This window comes from Erinaceus europaeus, chromosome 2, assembly GCF_950295315.1.
Source record: "Erinaceus europaeus chromosome 2, mEriEur2.1, whole genome shotgun sequence".
NCBI classification, from domain to species: domain Eukaryota; kingdom Metazoa; phylum Chordata; class Mammalia; order Eulipotyphla; family Erinaceidae; genus Erinaceus; species Erinaceus europaeus.
Window position 1 is genome coordinate 182,692,733 of NC_080163.1, and position 19,539 is coordinate 182,712,271.

General features: G+C 41.3%; 1 long non-coding RNA gene and 1 other non-coding gene across 2 annotated transcripts in view; both read right to left on the reverse strand.

Annotated features, from left to right (window-relative positions):
• LOC132537030 (uncharacterized) overlaps positions 1–19,539 on the reverse strand; it is a 221,398-nt gene that overhangs the window by 107,766 nt on the left and 94,093 nt on the right. The window lies entirely within an intron of this gene.
• Positions 14,681–14,806, reverse strand: LOC132537327 (small nucleolar RNA SNORA63). Its single transcript, XR_009548776.1, has one exon. It is a non-coding gene; the product is annotated as a small nucleolar RNA SNORA63 (small nucleolar RNA).

Here is a 19,539-nt window from a genome sequence, read left to right on the forward strand (position 1 = left end):
AGGAACAGTCTTCTACTTCTGCACGTCCTCTATTTCTTTTAGCAATGTCTTTTCATTATAAAGATCCACAGAAACTTCTGCAGCAATTATTTTAATCAGTGGTTTTAAATTTTAATTTTATTGAATTTTGTCCTATTTTATTTGTATTTGTCATCACTGGGGCTTCACTGCTCCAGGCTGATTTTTTTCAGATAGAGACAAAGACAGAGAAAAGAGGGAGAGACACCAAAGCACAGAAGCTTCCTCAGTGCAGTGGAGATGAGGCATGAAACTGGGTCATGCACAAGGTAAAGCGAGAACTCTCCAGAGTAAGCTATCTTGCTGCTTTATGGCAGAGAACTTTTGACAGGAAGGAGCAACCAGTCATTTTCTCAATGGATAGAAATGACTGGTAGTTACACAACTATATTCATCAGGCAAGACCAATTTATTTGAAGACTTTATAGACTATGCCTTTCATTGTACGTATAACTTATCTCAACAAAATGTTTATTTTATAAAGGGATGGCTTTGAGGAATGACTGGAGAGAATGAGGCTGATGTGCTTTGAAGGCATGTATATGAATTGCTTTAAAATCTTCCCATTTAGAAAAAAAAAAAAAAAAGCAGCACACTAAATGGGAGGTTTCTTACTCTCTTTGCTTCTTAGAAGACAGAAGGTGAAAGAATATTTCCTAGTTAGGAGGCTATCTCCCCCAGGGCCTCACTCAACCAAAGCAATGGACAAGAAAGCCCCCCAGGGCTCTGAGAGCAGGATTAGGACTTGCTCTGGAAAACCACAGTAGAACGGAAGTTGTGGGACGAGGTGGTGGCACACCTGTTACAATGTGCAACAACCTGGGTTCAAGCCCCTGGTCCCCACCTTCATGGGAGAAGCTTCAGAAGTGGTGGAGTGGTACTGTAGGTGTCCTTCCCTTTCTCTATCTTACACGCTGTCAAAAGGAAAGTAAAAGAGAAGAGAGGAGGGGAGGGGAGGAGAGAGGAGAGGAGAGGAGAGGAGAGGAGAGGAGAGGAGAGGAGAGGAGAGGAGAGGAGAGGAGAGGAGAGGAGAGAGGAGGGGAGGGGAGGAGAGAGGAGAGGAGAGGGGAGGGGAGGGGAGGGGAGGGGAGGGGAGGGGGGGAGGGGAGGGGGAGGGGAGGGGAGAGGGGAGGGGAGGGGAGGGGGGAGGGGAGGGGAGGGGAGGGGAGGGGAGGGGAGGGGAGAGGAGAGGAGAGGAGAGGAGAGGAGAGGAGAGGAGAGGAGAGGAGAGGAGAGGAGAGGAGAGGAGAGGAGAGGAGAGGAGAGGAGAGGAAAGAAGTAGGTTATCAGGAACAGTGGAGTCACAGTACAAGTACTGTGATAACAATGGTACCAAAAAAAAAAAAAAAAGAAGTTCCAATTCCTGATGTGGGGTTACTGTACCAAATACATACATCATCTCTTTAAAAAAAAAAAAAAAGAAAGTTAGAATCTCAAAAACTTCCATTTTTTAAAGGCTAATGCTTATTTGCATATCAAGACTGCCTCAGGACAGTAGACAGAATTAGAAAATTAAGGAGCTACACTGGAAGGGAAAGAACTGTAGGAGGAATATGTGAAAGTCTAGAGTTCTCCCCTCGGTGGCTAGAAAAGTCAGTTTCAACTTTAAATCAGCTACCCAGCAACATTCATAAATAAAGAACAGGATTTAAACTATTATAGCTGCTGAATTTTGATACTACTATTACCACACATTTATTTACGAACTCAATGACAGATCTGTCTCACTGAAAATTACACATCTGTACAGCATTACTCCCTCTAGTGGAACTAAAAATATAATCATACGGAGATATTGCATTTTGGGGGGAAGAATAGCAAGGAATTTCCACAGCTATTAACTCTGATCAGTGGTATTTTAATGGTCACTACAGTGAATTAATTGTGCTTCCCCCCCCTTTCCTTCATCTCTAAAAAAAAGGTACTTAACATTTATCTGAATAATTAGCGACTCATAAATCAGAAAATGATAGACATTTCAAACATTACTTAGAGGAATAAAAATTTGAAAACTATTGAAGGTTATATTATACTCAACATAAATCTAACTGGTCAAAGAATCTCAGAGTCCCTTTCCAGAAGAGAGCAACTTAAAAGAACCATTCACCCATGTGTCAACGCAAAGTGTTCAAAATTGGGTGAGCCATCATTTTTAATAAGTAATAACTCAAATTTTATGTCTACTTATTTTCAAACTGAAATCTCAAAGACAGTCTATTTGCTAGTCCTTCAAATCTCAAGAGATGTTTAGAAGATTTTTTTTTTTTTGTGACCATTTTGTCATGTCAGGACTATATTTTATATTGGGGAGGGCACAGACATGACATATAAGTGACAAAATGACACACTTTTACTGATATAACTTCCATTTCTAGACAACTGAGTTTACCGCAACTCAATTAGCCACAGATGCTGCTGTGAGGGAACGGGGACTTTAAAGGGAGCCGAGATAATGACATTCAGTTGAGCTGATCTCTGTAGCTTCATCCAAGTGAAATTTTAATAACTAGACAGCAAGCCCTGTAATGAGATGATTGGGGACTAGTTTTACTATTGCAAATAATTGAACGGCGCTTCATATGTCTTTTCAAAATGAAGAATTTGGAATGGTAACCCATCTTAGAACTCCCAGCTGTTACAGAAGTGAATTTAGGTAAAATATTGATGACAAGATTTTGTCTGCCTGGGAAGTCACATCTCATGGCAAGAAAAGAACTACACTTCACACCAAAATCAAACGCCACTGCCATCAACAACTCCACAGAGGCCCAGCTACCTAAAATGGAAATGGAAATATAATGTATGGAAATATTCTCTTAGAAAAACTCCTCAAGGCTTCACATGTATTAATGTATTAGTTTGCAAACATTAAGATCAAAGCCAAAGCAACAAATACATCCTAAAAAGTTTTTCGTCAGATTTTTATTAACGATATACAAGTAGCAGGGCATAAAAAATTAATAGGCTCAAGCCTTGAAATGTCAAACCCAATGATCTCTAGCCATGCTCTCACCTCTCTTGCTTTTTGTTTCAGTCTTGCTGGCTCTGGGTCTTCTTGCCTTGAGCAACTAACTGTACATGGTAGAGAAAGAGAGAGAGAGAGAGGAGAGAGAGAGAGAAAGAAAGAAAGGTTAACAGATGGTTTAAGAGCCCCTCATCTGTTGTCGTAAGTTAAAAAATAGCAAAGGAAGGAGAATAGGATTTGAGGTGTCAAAAACACAAGGCCTAAATTCATAGACGTGTCATTTCAAGCCTTTAGGCTTACCCAATAAACTGTTAAATATTCAGTTTTAAATAAAATCTACTGTAGGTTTAAAAAAAAATCAACCCACTTTACTTATAATATTGCTAACTCTGAAGTTTAAAAGGCTCCTATCCTTTTTTTTTTTCAAAAGATTTTATTTATGTATTTTATATGAGAAACAGAGACAGAGAACTGCTCAGTTCTGGCAGTGCTGAGACGTAACCGGTAGCCTTTGGGGTCTCAGGCATGCAAGTCCTACCCTCAACTGCTGAGCTATCACCCGCACTCAGTGCTTCTACTCTTGTTCTAAGTATTTAGAATGCATTCACTAGACCCTCTTTATTATGCTATGTCCCCAAACCTATTCTTTCCAAGAAGTTCACCTCACACCACAGAAAAGCAGCCACTCTAAAGCAGTCTACACAAAACACATTCTCCACCTTCTGGATCCCCAAAAATCCTGTGGTGTCCAGATCTCTTAGATAATTGTTCACAGCTCTTTGTACAATGACAACAGAAATCTAGCTGTGAAAGGAACATGAATCCCCTTCTTCCATGATTCACTTGTATATTTTAGGTCTAATGTGAAAAAGAAAATAAAAATGGGGCTGGGGCAAAAATAAATAAATAAATAAATAAAATGGGGCTGGAGAGAAAGCATAATGGTTATGCAAAAAGACTTTCATACCTGAGGCTCTGAGGTCCCAGGTTCAATCCCTAGCACCACCATAAACCAGAGATGAGAAGTGTTTTAGCCTCTCTCTCTGTAAGTAACATACTAAAGGAAAAAGCAAAGAAAAATGTTAAATATTTGACTAGAACTCCAAAATTAAAAAAAAAATTTTGGCCTGGTTCTTTTTTAAAATTAATTTATTTATTGGCTAGAGATAGAGAGAAATTGAGATGAAGGGAGAAAGAGGGAAAGAGAAAGAGAGATACCTGAAGACCTGTTTCATTGCTTGCAAAGCTTTGCTCCTGCAGGTGGGGACCAGGGGCTTGAACCAGATCTTTGAGCACTGTGACATGTTCACTCAGCCAGGTATGCCTATTCCCCAATTCACCTCACTCTAATCTATATGTATAAGTAGCACATTTTCAACAGACAGACTGGCTGCACTGAAATCAAAATACACACAGGCCAACAGGTGCAATGGCAGAGACCACAGTCATAGGGACCTAACTTTGAACACTGACATCAGTAAAGAGCTGTGACGGGACAGTCGGCAACTTCCTCTTTTGCAGAAGACGGAGCCCCTGGTGCTAGACAGATTGAGTTTTCCCCCTCTCCTCAGAGAGGAGCTGCCTCATGACTACCTCCAGTGTTGAACCTCAGTTCTGACAGCTATAAATTAATCCATCCTAACAAGCACAAGTTGCTCCTAGCAACTGCAAGGGTAGAAACTATCTGGATACAGTTGTGTATCTTCTTTAACTAATCTGTACCAAAGTCTCCAAAATAAGATGGGGTGCTCATCTCATCTATCCTTCCTGCCATTGCCAAAGCCTCCTTGTGTTGCTGTGTGAAATTGAAAGGAAGAGGTATAAAGTGAAAGGGGGGAGAGGGGGAAGGTAGAGGAAGAGGAGAAGGGGGAATGGTGGAAGCAAGAAACCAGGTCAGGGGCTGGCAAGTGGCTCATCTGGTTGGGCACAAACATCACCCTGCGTAAGGACCCAGGTTGGAGCCCCAGGCTACACATGGGAATGCCAACTGAGAAGTTTCATGAGAAGCGGAGCTATGCCGCACACAGTCTCTCTCTGTCTAGAGGGAAAAGAAAGAAAAAAAAATGGCCACCAGAACAGTAAAGTTATGCAGGAGCCCCAGTCACAACCCTGGTGGCAATAAGTAAATAAATAAAATTGTGTGTGTGTGTGTGTGTGTGTGTATGTGTGTAGAGAGAGAGAGAGAAAGAGAGAGGGAGAGAGAGAGGAACAAGATCATATAAGTAGCAAGACAGGAAAGGGCATTAAAACCTAGGAGAGAGAAAAGAAGGCATAAAATAGCGAGTGTTTTAGGACAGTGGCAGCTGAACCACCTGGGGAAAGGAATTCCTACTACTGAGCATCGCAGGTTTGCTTGCAGTCCCACAATTATAGCATGGTGATTGCTGGTGCAGTGTTAGTTGAGAAAGAGGGACAGGGTGTTGGCCAATGGCGTGGCTGGGGGAGACAGCATAATGGTGATGCAAAAAAGACTTTCATGCCTGAAGCTCTGAGGTCCCAGGTTCAATCCCAACACCACCGTACATTAGAGCTGAGCAGTGCTCTGGTAATAATAAATAAAATAAATAAATAAATAAATAAATAAATAAATAAATAAATGGAGAATACAAAGTGAAATTTGGACTGGGTGTGGTGTATTGCACCAAAGCAAAGGACTCTGGAGTAGAAGACAGAGGAGGGCACTTTGGAATCCCAGAGCATGATGGTAGAAAAGGCCGTGAGGTGGAGGTGAGAGTGTTTTGCAGACACCTATCATAGAGAAGATGAGAAACTGCAGCCATGTCAACAACCACACTGTAAACAAGCTACTCCTCACTGAAATTATTTTTAAAAAAGGGGATTTCAATCAAACGAGGAGACAGATTGTTTCCAGGAAGCAGAATTCTCGGGAGTCTTTGATAACCTCTACCTATTTTTTCTGGATTTTCTTAAGAGGTGGCAAAGAATATGTATCTCATTTTAAAAACAGATGAAAAAAAATCGAACTATTAGAAAAAGAGACCATTAGAGATGCACAAAAATGAGATTTTCTGAGGGAAGACAGCAAACTAACCCAATTTCCTGTACAGAAAAACCGCTGCCCTAAATTTGGATGCCTCCTTGACTATTAATTTGATATTAATGATAACGTTTTACAACAGGAAAAAGACTAATGACTCACTTGGGGAAAATGAAGAAAAGCACAGTACAGGAAAATACATCACTGACAAAGCCACAGAGCTACTGAAAACATCACAAGGTATCAATAGAACTTGAGCTCTGTTCTCTGGAAATTTCCAAGTGAAGTGGTGGGAGGTCATTTTCCAGCCATCCTGGGAAGGTGACGTAAAATAGTTGGCATAAAGAGAAAGCATCCCTTAGCAGGTCAATCAATGTATGAAATAACAGAGCTGAAGAGGAGGAAGGCTTAAAAAGGGAGGTGGTAGGGGCTGGGCAGTAAGTAGCATAGCAGGTTAAATGCACATGGCACCAAGAGCAAGGACTGACTTAAGGATCACAGTTTGAGCCCCCGGCTCCCCACCTGCAGGGGGGTTGCTTCACAAGCAGTGAAGCAGGTCTGCAGGTGTCTATCTTTCTCTCCCCTTCCCTGTCTTCCCCTCCTCTCTCAATTTCTCTCTGTTCTATCAAAAACAACGACAGCAATAACAATATTAATAACAACAATGATAAACAACAAGGGCAACAAAAGGGGAAAAATAGCCTCCAGGAAGAGTGGATTCATAGTGCAGGCACTGAGCCCCAGCAATAATCCTGGAGGCAAAAAAAAAAAAAAAAAGGCAGGTGGTAGGCAGAGCCCAGGCCAGGGCTGCAGGCTGCTTGCTGTGTCTGCAACTCCAGTCTGCTTGAGAAGGATTAGCCACAGGGAGCAAGCTGAGTAAAGCACAGGGATTTGGCCTGGAGAAGTATGGGCTACCTCCTCCAGCTTTCTGGGCCCTGGTGGTCAATGAGGAGGGGGTCCAGCTCTCCATGGGCTGCCACTCCAGTTGGTGGTTGGTACCTGGAAAAGTGCTCTCTGGGAAGCCTGGGAGCTACCTCAGGCAGAAAGTTCAGGGCCTGAATGCCAGGCATCCCAGTTTCCATGCCTAGTACCATCATATTGTTATAAGCCAGAACTCAGAAATGCTCTGGTCTCTTTCTCTCTTTCTGTGTCTCTCTGCCTTTCTGTTTAGTTCTCTCCTACTCTCTCTCTCTCTCTTTCATAAAGGGACCCTTCTTGGACCAGAGAGATAATTCATCTGCTATAGCTGTGAGGGAAGCTTGACATCTGTGGTGTCTCTTCCACTCTCCTGTCTCAGTCTCTGTCTCTCTGAAAAAAGTCAACATGGAAATTGCACATGTAAGTCCCCATTGATGTCACCCCCAAAGAATAAATATAACAAGTGCATCTTTTAAAAAAAATTAAAGGGGGTGGGTGGTGGTGCATTTGGTTGAGTACACATGTTATCATGCGCAGGACCTAGGTGCAAGCCCCTGGTTCCCCCTGCAGAGAGAGAAGCTTCACAAGTGGTGAAGCAGGGCTGCAGGTGTCTCTCTTTCTCTCCATCTATCTCTCCCTTCCATCTCAACTTCTCTCTGTCTCTATCCAGTAAATGAATAAATAAATAAAACATTTAAAAAAATTAGGGATACTGGCAGTCACATTTTCTTTGTACCAAAAGAAATAAATAAATCTTCCCAGATAGCCAGTGTTGTTGGGACTCCTTGTTCAAGGACTGATCCATGGACTCGGGATAAAAAGGGTCATGATAAGGCCACCGAGATAGCTCACTTGGGAGGGGAGTGATTTTGCCCTGGTAATGTATGCACTCTGCCAGGTGTACAACCACCTGGTTCCAACAAACTTTGCATGGTAATGACTCAGGTTTGAGCCTGGCTGACCAAGAAGTTTTTGGTGTTATAATGTCTCTCTGTTTCCCTTACTTTCTATCTGAAGGCCTGTCCAGAGCAGTGAAGGCCTGATGACAATGACAAGAACAAGGAAATGCCTGATAAATTAATGCAGACACACCATATTTCAAGGGATTTTTTTTTTCTTCCCCTGCTAAATCTCAGCTTTCAGTTCTCCTAAAAGACATGGGCAAAGTACTTGACTAAAGGACCCTTCACCTCCTCCCACTCTAAATTTTGAGGTTGATAATTACCATGAAATTAATTTAGTTTTACTATTACACTTCCACTGTGAGTCCTGAAAAATGGTAAGGACATTTTTATGTTCAAGTCTTTGTAGATGTAACGTTTCATATGCCTGAACTCTCTCTGTGTATAATACCGACACTGGGAAAATCTATTAATATTTTGTAAAAAAAAAAAATGATGTCTGGTATGGCATTTGGCTTTTTCCGGGGGGAATGAATATAATTCTGCAAAATATTAGAAATATCAGAAGAGTGTAGCACATATACCATCCTAATAGGTTGAGTTTTTCACAAATGGGAAAAAATATAGTTTTGAAAGATTATTTCTGATCTAATTGGAAGCTGGAATGGGGGTATCTTAAGATTCTTCATTAAAAATTTAAAAAACACATTTTTCTGAGTATTTTGCCAAAAAGTAAATAAATTCCTAATGCCACTCCAGTTGGCACAAAGTTTCTAAGCCAGAGTGTTCTCACTGGAATTTTTAAAATTTATTTTTATTAATGATTTAATATTGATTTACAAAATAATAAGGTAATAGAGATATTGAGAAATTGAGAGGGAAGGGGGAGAGAGGAAGAGAGACAGAAAGACACCTGCAGCCCTGCTTCACCACCCGCAAAACTTTCCCCCCTGCAGATGGGGACTGGGGGGCTTGAACCTATGTCCTTGAACATCGTAACATGTGCACTCAACCAGGTACACCACCACCCAGCCCCAGTATCGTAAATTTTTAAAAGGTAATCCTGGAAGCATTTAAGGCACTCTCATCCACTTTCCATTAAAAAAAAGTGTCCAGTATCCAGTATAGTCTCTCCACTGTGCAAACAGCTGGCTTCGATTTGAACCCCTGCCTCACCCCCCCGACTTCCGTGCACCATTCTGATGGCATTAGAACTTCACCCATTGGCACTATTACCTTGTAGCTTTCATTTTTAATTAAAGAAGTTAAATCAGCAGCAGCAAACACTTGGCTTTCACCTTAGCTTTGTTAATAAGAAGTGAGAGCTAAATGTGGTGCACCTGTGGATAGATTGCATTCTCCCCAGCTTCTCTTTTGTGTTGTGGAGGCATTTAGCTTAAAGGTCTGTGCTTAGGACAATCTGTAAATAAACTACAAGGACCATGAACATTGAAAATGGTTTATTGGTTGGTTTTTTTTGTTTTGTTTTAAATATTTATTTTATTTATTTATTCCCTTTTGTTGCCCTTGTTGTTTTATTGTTGTCGTTGTTGGATAGGATAGAGAGAAATGGAGAGAGGAGGGGAAGACAGAGAGGAGGAGAGAAAGATAGACACCTGCAGACCTGCTTCACCGCCTGTGAAGCGACTCCCCTGCAGGTGGGGAGCCGGGGTTCGAACCAGGATCCTTATGCCAGTCCTTGTGCTTTGTGCCACCTGCGCTTAACCCGCTGCGCTACAGCCCGACTCCGGGTTTTGGGTTTTTTTTAAGCTAGTTATTTTTACTGGTTACTAGCCTAGAAACTAGAATAGCTATTTCTGCTCAGCAAAGGTTTCACATTTCTAGTGAGACTTTGCGCATAGTACTAAATAATTAGTAAAGATGGGCAGAAAAATAAACAACAAAGGTAAAATGAAAAATTTTCTTTAAAAAAAAACTATGATAAAAATTAATAGCATAATGGTTATGCAAAGAGACTTGTTGTATGCTTTACATTGGGTAGTTCTCCCCCGCCGAGAGAATTAGATCAGTCCAGTTAGTTTCGCGGGCCTGCTTGGCCCCGCCCCGAAGGAACCCCGCCAGAGTTCCAGAGTTCCAGAGTTGCAGAGTTGCAGAGTTGCAGAGTTGCAGAGTTGCAGAGTAAGAGAGTTCCAGGGTTCCTGGGTTCCAGAGTAAGAGAGTGCTTGCGCCGCCGCAAAGAGACAGCAGAGTTCTGTTTGGTGATTAGTTTGGTTTAGGTTATGAATCGTTGTTCCTGAATAAAGAAATACAGCTTCCCTGCCCAGCCGTTGTCTCCGCGTCTCTGTTACCCGCCGTGAAGCTAGCCCGGCCGGCAAGAACCATCCGAATTTTAACAACAGAGACTCTCATGCCGGAGGCTCCAAAGTCCCAGGTTCAATCTCCCGCACCAACATAAGCCAGAGCTGAGCAGTGCTCTGGTAAAAATAAATAAATAAATAAAATAATAATAATGATGCAGAAAAGTAGCATGCAGCTTATAAAGGATTGTCTTTCTCTCTTTCTTCCTTTCTTTCTTTCTCTCTTTCTTTCTTTCTTTCTTTCTTTTCTCCAGAGCACTGCTCAGCTCTTGATTAGGGTGGTGTAGGGGTCTGAACCTGAGACTTTGGAGCTTCAGGCATGAAAGTCTCTTTGCATAACCATTATGCTATGTCCCCCACCTTAAATATTATGTGTTAGTGATTTAATAGTGGTTTACAGGATTACAGGAGAATATTTTCACATTAAACACTAATGAGTTTATTCTTATATTATGAGCAAATGAAAATCATCTTTTATTTGACTAATGTAAAGAAAAAATCTGGATACTTTAGTGTGTGAGTCTGTGTAAATAAGGAGATACATTCTAAATACGAAAAGCTCTGCTAAGAATCTGAAACAAATAAAAACACCAGATTTCCAATACTTTTCTTTCCCTTTTTAAATTTTTTTGGTCATCACTGAAACACTACCTCTATGAGAAGACAAGAAACATGGGGGGGGGGAGAAAGAGAGAGACCACCAAATCTTCCTCTGTCACCACAGCATCTCCCATGTGATGTACCTAGGTTGCGCAAATGGCAAAGCAAGCACATTTCTAGAGCTACCTCACAGGATCCCTAATCAAGTATTTCAAAATCCACTTTTCCACTGTTTAACCCTATACTTCTGCTATCAAAAAACCAAAAAATAGAGTTTAAAAAAAAAACCTAAGACCTTGAAATGAAATGGAAAAACAATAATCATACTAGCCAGAAAAGCAAGAAGGAAAAAAAAAAGTCAGTTTGCATAAAAACAATTGTGTCAGACTTCATGAAAGGGAAAAGAGAGGACTAACCATCTCCTCTCTCTCTCTTTCTCTCTCATAAGATCACATCAAAACTATTATAAAGAATTTAAAACAAAAGTATACATTTAGTAGACAAAAAGAACCAAAAATAAAAACCTGGAGGTGAATAATGGATATCAGCAGGTGTTGGAAAAACAAAATGAATAGAGGCATTTTGATTTAGGTAAGACAGAAAAAAATAAGCTTTATCCTATCTTTCCACTGACTGCAACTATACATATAGACTATATACATATAGTTAACTCATATAGTATGAGTTAACTATTTGGAGACTCTGAAAAAGAGATGGATGGGTTAAAGTGGGGGAAGCAGGGAGAATACAGTTCAAAGTATCATCAGACTACTTTTTCCTCCTGTAGCCCCCTGCCTGGAGTTGCAACCTAGAATGGCCACGGGCACAGGTAGAGACAATTAGTGATTTGTGAGGGATAAAGATAGCTAGCTAGCCAGACAGACAGACGATAGACACACCTGCCAACCAGAGTACCACTCAGATCTGGTATTTTCAGCACTGGTGATCAAACTCAGTGCCACTTTTGTGCAGGTCGTGTACTTTTCCACTGAGCCATTTCCCTAGGGAGACATCAACCTTAGGAAGTTGAGGAATTCCATGGACTATATTTCTGTAAGTTACATAGCTATTATAGGGAGGTTGATTCTAATAATCCATGTCTGCTCTAATTTTATCGACTCAGTTCTTTTGTCTTTGTGGCATTAGGGTCTCATGAATGTGTAATTACACCATTCCCAGCTTTTAGTCTTTTTATTTCTCTCTCTCGGTGTGTGTGTGTGTGTAGAGAGAGAGAGAGAGAGAACTTCTATTACAGCACCAGATGAGTTATTTCCTGGCCCCCTGACTTTACTTATTCTTCTTTCGTGTTTGATTTGAATTTAGCTCTTTAACTTCTTAAAGGTTAAATTGTCATTTTAAGAGGGGTTTTTTTCCCCCTAATATAAGCATAGAATGCTTTGGCTGCATTGCACAAATTTCAAAAGGTTTATTTTCATTTTCTTCCAGTTCAACACATGTTCTAAATTGCTTTGTGATTCTTCTCTTTGACCCAAGTTTTGTATGATGTCTTTCCATTATTGCTTATCTTCACATTAGAACTCTCCTGTTAAAACTATATGTGTCAATCTTTGCCTGTAAGCCTCACTAAAATTACAGTAAAATTATTTTTTAAAAAAGACATATCTCAAATCGACCTTCCAGAGCCCATGTCTTGCAGAGAAGCAATGACAGAAGCCAGACCTTCCACCTTCTGCACCCCATAAAGAATTTTGGTCCATACTCCCAGAGGGGGAGAAATGTTAGTGGAAGATGACCAGAGCACTCTGAACTCCAATTCCATCAAGACCTGGATAAAGAAGAGGAAAAAAAGGATACCAGGAAGTAGAAATAGGTGTAGGTGTAACTTAGAAAGGAAAAGAAGGCAGAGCCATAGGGGAAAAAAATGGACAGATAGATAGATAGATAGATAGATAGATAGATAGATAATTGCAGAAATAATAGTCAACACATATCTGTCACCTTGGGAGAATCACTGCAGTTTCCAATGGAGAGAATGGGGACACAGAACTCTGGTGGTAGGAACAGTGTGGAATTGTACCCCTGTTTTCTTATAATTTTTGTAGAACAATACTAAATTACAAATTTATAAAATGGAGAGAGAAAAAAGAAAGAAAAGAAAGACATAGCTGAGGAGATGTTTCAGTAAAAGAAACATAAGGTCTGTATGCAGGAGTTGCTACATTTGATCTCTAGTACTGCAAATGCCATTTGAGTGGTCTATCTTTTCTCTAGTCATCTATCTATCTCTAGCTCTCAAAAGAAAAACAAAGCAAAAACATGAAAATCTTTTTCACAGAGACATAAACCTGCAAAGAGACAAATAAGAGGGACTCAGGAGGCAGAGCACATACTTTACCAAGCATGAGGCCCTATGTTTGATCCCCAGCACCACATGGGAGCAGCTAGGAAACTCTATGGTGGTGGGGTTAGTTTCTTTTTCTATTTTTCTTTCTCTCCTTCCTATCCCCAGTCTTTCAAGGAGAGGAGAGACTTCCCTTGACAGACGACCTCTCCAATGTGTCCTGGGACCTCACTTTTCCAGAGCCCTACCCCACTAGGGAAATACAAAAACAGGCTGGGGGTGGGGAAAGGGTGCCAGGTGGTGACGCACCTGACTGAGCACATATGGTACAATGCACAAGGACCCAGGTTCAGGCCTCCTCCTCCCACCTGCAAGGGGGAAAGCTTCACAAGTGGTGGAGCAGTGCTACAGGTGTCTCCCTCTCTATCTCTCCCTCCCTCTCAATTTCTGGCTGTTCCTAGCCAATAAATAAGTAAAGATAATAGAAAATATTGAAAAAAGAAAGAAAGGAAGAAAGAGAGAGAGAGAAAGAGAGAGAGAGAGAGAGAGAAAGAAAGGAAGGAAAGAAGGAAGGAAGGAAGGAAGAAAGGAAGAGAGAGAGAGAGAAAGAAAGATAGAAAGAAAGAGTATGGATCAACCTGCTAACGTCCATGTCCAGCAGAGAAGCAGTTCCAAAAGCCAGACCTCCCACCTTCTGCACTCCATAAAGAATTTGGTCCGGGAGTCGGGAGGTAGCACAGCGGGTTAAGCGCATTTGGCGAAAAGCGCAAGGACCTGCCAAAGGACCTGCTTAAGGATCCCAGTTCGAGCCCTCGGCTCCCCACCTGCTGGGGAGTCACTTCACAGGCGGTGAAGCAGGTCTGCAGGTGTCTATCTTTCTCTCCCCCTTCTCTGTCTTCCCATCCTCTCTCCATTTCTCTTTGTCCTATCTAACAATGACGACATCAATAACAATAACAACAATAATAACTACAATAAAACAACAAGGGCAACAAAAGAGAATACATAAATGAAAGAAAAAACTTAAAAAAAAAAGAATTTGGTCCATACTCCCAGAGGGATAAAGAATAAGGAAGTTTCCAATAGAGGGAATGAGTCATGAAACTCTGGTGGTGGGAATTGTATCCCTGTTATCTTATAATCTTATTGATCATTATTATTAAATATAATCTTATTGATCATTATTAAATCACTAATGATTTTAATTAATAAAAAATAACAAAGCTTATCCCTTCACGATAAGATAAAATAAAATAAAGCAAAACAAAATCATGCAGCCAGGGACGTCGTACCATGGATATGACATTGGATCCTCAAAGCGTCAGGTTTTAAGTTCAATACCCAACACTTCATGTGCCAGAGTGATGTTCTAATTTACTCCCTCTTTCCCTCAAACAAACCAACAAGCAAATAAATAAATAAATAAATAAATAAATGTGCATAAAGAAAAGTGGTCCGGGAGAAGGTGCAATGGCGGAGCACCAAACTCACACATGTGAAGTTCCGACTTGAGCCGCAGCACTGCATATGCCAGAGTGATGCTCTGGTGTTCTGTTTTGTTTTGTTCTCTCTCTCAAATAAGTAAATCTTTTTTTTTTAAGAATACAGATGATAAGTTATAATATTCATGGTAGAATAAGTTTTTTTTTTTTAATCAGTATGTATGAGACCAAGCATCTCTGCTACAGGATAAAGCAGACAGGTATAGTAGAGAAACGCTTTGTTTTTCAGCAGGAGGAACAACAACACAGCACAGACAGCTATATTGTAGTCTAAATCCTGCTTTAGAATAAGTTTTAGGACAATGAAATTGTTAATACAACTCTTTAAAAAAGGAGAGGAGTATCACAAATACTCAGCAGTATCACAAATTCATGAGGGTATGGATGGATTCATTCACTGGTATGAAAGAAAGGAAGAAAGAAAGAAAGAAAGAAAGAAAGAAAGAAAGAAAGAAAGAAAGAAAGAAAGAGGGAGAGGGAAAGGAAGGAAGGAAGGGAGGATGGAAGGAAGGAAGGAAGGGAGTGTTTGTGGAGGGAAATAGAGACAAAAACAATCAGTTTGGGGAGCTGGGAAGCAGGTAGAAGAATGGCAGATGCATCAACTCCAAGTCAACAGAATGGACTTAATCTATACTATTCCACCTTAAAAACCCTTTTATATGTGTAAACTTTATCCTTTCTCCTTCTTTTGAATATCAGTATTCCAACCCATTGTCTACTCACTCTATTCTTCTTCCTTCCTTCCTTTTTTTTTTTTTAATGGAGCCAGGGCCTTGCATATGAGTGATTTCATTATTCTCAGGCTGATTTGTTCATTCAGATAGAGGGAGAAGGAGACAGCGTAGAGGCAGGGAGGGAGAGAAAGAGAAAGAGAAGAAGGAAAAAAGAGAAGAGGGCGATAAAGAGAAAGAGAGAGGAAGAGACACCCTACATCGGAACTTCCCCCAGACTGTCCATGGCACTTCCATGTGGTACTAGGTCTCAGACCCTGGTTGTACTCTTGGCAAGACACCTGTGGGAGCATTTAGGAAGTACCCAGTTCTTATGAAATGAGCAGGAAGTTCTCAGTTTGTTTCTTACTGTTCATTACCATTTTCCCAGGTTGAGTGTAAACGTCTTGAGAGGAGAACCTCTCTTTTATCTAATACTAAAATCTTTCACAGTATCAGGCTCCAAATAGGTAACCAAGCTGGTCTAGTTTATAGCCAGCTGATCTCCACTTAGGCCAACTAGCTAATGTCAGCATGATAATAAAAATAAAGGGAACTTTCTTCTGTTGTCATTTTAGGTCTTGCCACCCCCCAAAAAAAAATCATATATATATATATTCCCACATGACAGCAGGTGGCATGAAAAAAAGACTCGTCTTTCCATTTACTGCAGGGTGACCTGCCTACTCGAGTAGTTAGCAATCAGACTTCTAAACAGCAATAAACCCCATGCTGAGTAGGCAACAGATGAAAAAAAGAAAAAAAGAATGCCTTTTTATGGCACTTGATGATAATGGCTTTCTTGCCAAAAGCCATATTAGCAGAAGATGGAAGATTCAATTTATAGACTCTCCTGAATGTCTGTCTGTTCAACGACAGCCTGTTTATGCCCAAGAAGAGATGACTGCCGGTGGAAAATGTACTTGAAGGACAACCCACAATGCTACTTGCTCTGCTAAGTGCATGGATTCACATTCTTTGCTTTTTCAAGCTAAAGTGTGGGGGAATGAGCCAAAGGAATTCATGCAGCCTGCTCCACCCTTCCCAATCAAGTCCAGGCATTGAGAATGAGGGTCACCCTACACACTGTGTTGATCCAAAAGTCACTCAAGACAATTCAGAGACATGCCAGAGAAACTTCCTTCTTTGTGAGACTACAGAAGCAGATGGGAAACTGCTAGAATGGCCCAAGTATGAGGCACTTTTATCACATTTATGTGGCTCTTGAAAAAAGATCAGCTTTAATTGACTTTTTGCTTCTCATGCCCTAGTTCTGTCAAAACTTCTGAGGATTTTTAGGGATTTAGATCAGAGAACAAACCATTCTGAATATATCTTTAATTACTACACGTCGGAAACTATGTACTTTTTCTCAGGTCCCAGCCAAAAAAGCAAGGGAGGAAGGTGGTAAGAGGATAAATTATAAATAAAACCTGTTTCCACAATGGCATTAAAAGCAAAACAAACATGAATTTAACACAAGCAGGAAATTCCATCAGGTGGCCTAGAAGAGACTCTAGCTCCCTGTATGCCCTGGAGAATTCCAGGAAACCCGCTACCTTTCAGATCATCTCCATACAAATACTAAGGCGTTAATACACTTCTTCCTGGAACACCAAATATCAGAGCTGAAGGGTTTTTTTTCCTTTCTTTTTTTTTTTTTTTTTCTGAAGGAGGTTTTCATACTTGACTTATTTACCTGCCTTAGTTTACATATGAGCTACCTCAGAAAGCACACGTGAAAATAAATGAATGGGTGGGCAGGGGGTCAGGGAGGGGAAGTAAATAGCATAATCGTTATGCAGAGAGACTCTCATGTCTGATGCTCCAAAAGTCCCAGGTTCAATTCCCTGTACCACCATAAGCCAGAGCTGAGCAATGCTTTGGTAAAAATAAATAAATAAATAAATCTGCAAAGGCAACAGCTCTCTAATTCTTAGGAGGAATAATTAATCAGAGAAAGAAAGAAATCATTTCAATTATTTATTTATTTATTTATTTATTTTGCCACCAGGGCTACCACTGGGGCTCGATGTCTGCATGGTAAATCCACCATCCCTGGCAGTCATTTCCCCCCCAATACACACACACAGCTTCTCTTAAATGATATTTTTTAATTTTTTTTTTTTTTTTTGCTAAGACAGAAATTGAGAGAGAAGGGGGAGGTAAGAAACACCTGCAGCACTCCTTTCTTGCCTTGAACCTGGGTCCTTATACATGGTAGCATGTGTGCTCTACCAGGTGCACCACAGCCCCCCCGCCCCCCCAAAAAAAAAAAAAACACCAAAAACTCTAACCTCCTTTATGGATACATTTGACCTTGACTTAACATTCTAGCTCTCTGCCCCTGGAAACCTGATCAAGGTGTATTGTCAATTTGTTCCCAGGCTGACCATGGGTGGAGGAAGGGAGGTGAAAAGAACAGCTCCTTAGAATGAAAAAAATGGTGCCAAGTGTGGTAGGTCTCTGTCTTCTGGACCTAAATGGCTGGGAAAAGCAAAGAAAAATCCCCCTAGATAGAAACTTCACAGAACTGAATAATTACATTTTTTTTTAAGTATGAGTATGTTGTTGTCACTTTTTCATTACTTCTCTTTGAAATATCTCTATCTTTGGTCCATACTTCCAGAGGCTTAAAGAATAAGTAACCTTCCAATGGAGGGGATGGGATACAGAACTCTGGCAGTGGGAACTGTATGAAATTGTACCCCTCTTATCCTACAATCTTTTTTGTGTGTGTTATCTTTATTTATTTATTGGACAGAGACAGCCAGAAATTGAGAGGGAAGAGGAAGATAGAGAGGGAGAGAGACAGAGAGACACCTGCAGCCCTGCTTCGCCATTCTCAAAGTTTTTTCCCCTGTAGGTGGGGACCAGGGACTCAAACCTGGGTCCTTGCACATTTGTAACATGTGTGCTCAACCAGGTGCACAATCACTCGGCCTCCCTGATCCTACAATCCTGTCGATCATTATTAAATTTTTATTAAATAAAAAATACTTACATAAAAAGAAATATCTTTCTTATAAACATGTTTAGCTTTTCATTTATTTATTTTTACCAGAGCATGACATAGCTCTGGCTACTGGTAGTGCCAGAGAATTGAACCTGACTCTTTTGCATGTAAATCCTGTGCATTACTGCTGCATTTGAATGTTAAGTCAAGGTCAAATGTATCCCTAGCACTGCAAAAACGGTATCATCTGTTTTCCATCTACACCATGCCTCGGCCTCGCGTGAGCTTAATGTGCGGCTTGGCGATACGAGAATCCGGCATGAAGCCCAGTCAGTCTATCTTGGCGTTACTCTCGATCGCACTCTGTCATTTCACAAACATCTCATAAAAACTGCAGCAAAGGTGGGCGCGAGGAATCACATCATTGCAAGACTGGCCAGCTCCTCATGGGGCGCGAGCGCTTCCACACTACGATCATCATCTCTGGCATTATGCTATTCCACTGCAGAATACTGTGCCCCAGGATGGTTCCGTAGCCCCCATGCCCACTTGGTCGATTCCAAATTATATTCCTCCATGAGGATAATTTCTGGAACCATCCGTTCCACCCCGGTTCCATGGCTGCCAGTTCTTAGCAACATCGCCCCGCCAGATATTCGTCGGGATGCGGCATCATCTAAGTTCATTTCCCACGTCTACGCTCGACCGGACCTGCCAATATACGCAGATATCTTCACCCACCCTCTCCAACGCTTGACGTCTCCTCATCCAATCTGGTCCCCTACGCCTACACTGAACTTCTCTGTTCCAGACTCTTGGAAACAGAGTTGGCAGTCAGCTGAGGTAAAGAACAAACACCTCATCACAGACCCCTGCAAGCGTCAACCCGGCTTTGACCTAGCACGTTATGATTGGGCCCTCCTCAATCGCTATCGAACAGGCCATGGCCGGTGCGCCGCTATGTTCCATCGCTGGGGAGCCAGAGACAACCCGAACTGCCTTCTGTGGCTACAGACAGACTATGACCCACATAGTCAACGACTGCCACCTCTCCAGATTCAAAGGAGGTCTCGAAACTTTACATCAGGCTCAACCTGACGCTGTTGACTGGCTACGGAAGAAGGGCAAACGCTAGAAGAAGAACGGCTGCACTACCTCTTCCACCAATGTCAAATAAATTTGTGTGCTGGAGAGATAGTTCACTGGGAGACGCCTGCATTGTCTGTGTCTGACTCCAGTTCAAGTCCCAATGCTACAGGCAACAGAGGAAGCTCTGATCTGGTATCTCTGTCTCTATCTCCCTATTTGAATGGAAAAAGTGTTCCAGAGCAATGGAATGATGCATGGGTG